This window comes from Sinocyclocheilus grahami, unplaced genomic scaffold (assembly GCF_001515645.1).
Source record: "Sinocyclocheilus grahami isolate Dianchi unplaced genomic scaffold, SAMN03320097.WGS_v1.1 scaffold19842.1, whole genome shotgun sequence".
NCBI classification, from domain to species: domain Eukaryota; kingdom Metazoa; phylum Chordata; class Actinopteri; order Cypriniformes; family Cyprinidae; genus Sinocyclocheilus; species Sinocyclocheilus grahami.
Window position 1 is genome coordinate 21624 of NW_015517768.1, and position 434 is coordinate 22057.

A 434-nucleotide genomic window follows, 5' to 3' on the forward strand; every position below is an offset into this window, starting at 1 on the left:
TGGTGCAAAGTTCCACATCCCAGCTAATGTGCCCTACGTCAGGTAGACAATAAAATATATCACTAATGTGGAAAGATCTTGCATCTATCATTTTACACAACTCATGTAATCAAATAAGCCTTTGGATTGACCGTTTATTTGGTTTGGCTCCAAAAGGTACTTTGTGAGTTTTATAATCCAGTTCCAGTTCCACAAAGCCCTGTGTGAAGCCGCCGGTCAGCCAGCTCCGCTCCACAACTGTGACATCTACCAGTCCAAAGAAGCAGGGAAACTCCTGGGGTCAGTAAATCACTGAGAACTGTTTCCAGTTTTTACAAGCACTAGGAGCAATAAAGTAGTACGATTTTATAGTCTCATCAATTTTGCTCGCGAGTAAAAGAGCTCTACTCCCTCCTCCTCAGTGATGTGATGAAGATGGGCTTCAGTAAACCCTG

The 434-nt window shown here is 43.1% G+C and overlaps 1 long non-coding RNA gene across 1 annotated transcript; it reads left to right on the top strand.

Moving 5' to 3' along the window:
* The first annotated feature begins 1 nt into the window (after position 1).
* On the top strand, positions 2-433 carry LOC107579745 (uncharacterized). Its single transcript, XR_001608521.1, has 3 exons — positions 2-42; positions 157-279; positions 402-433. It is a non-coding gene; the product is annotated as an uncharacterized lncRNA (long non-coding RNA).
* Position 434: the final 1 nt, after the last annotated feature.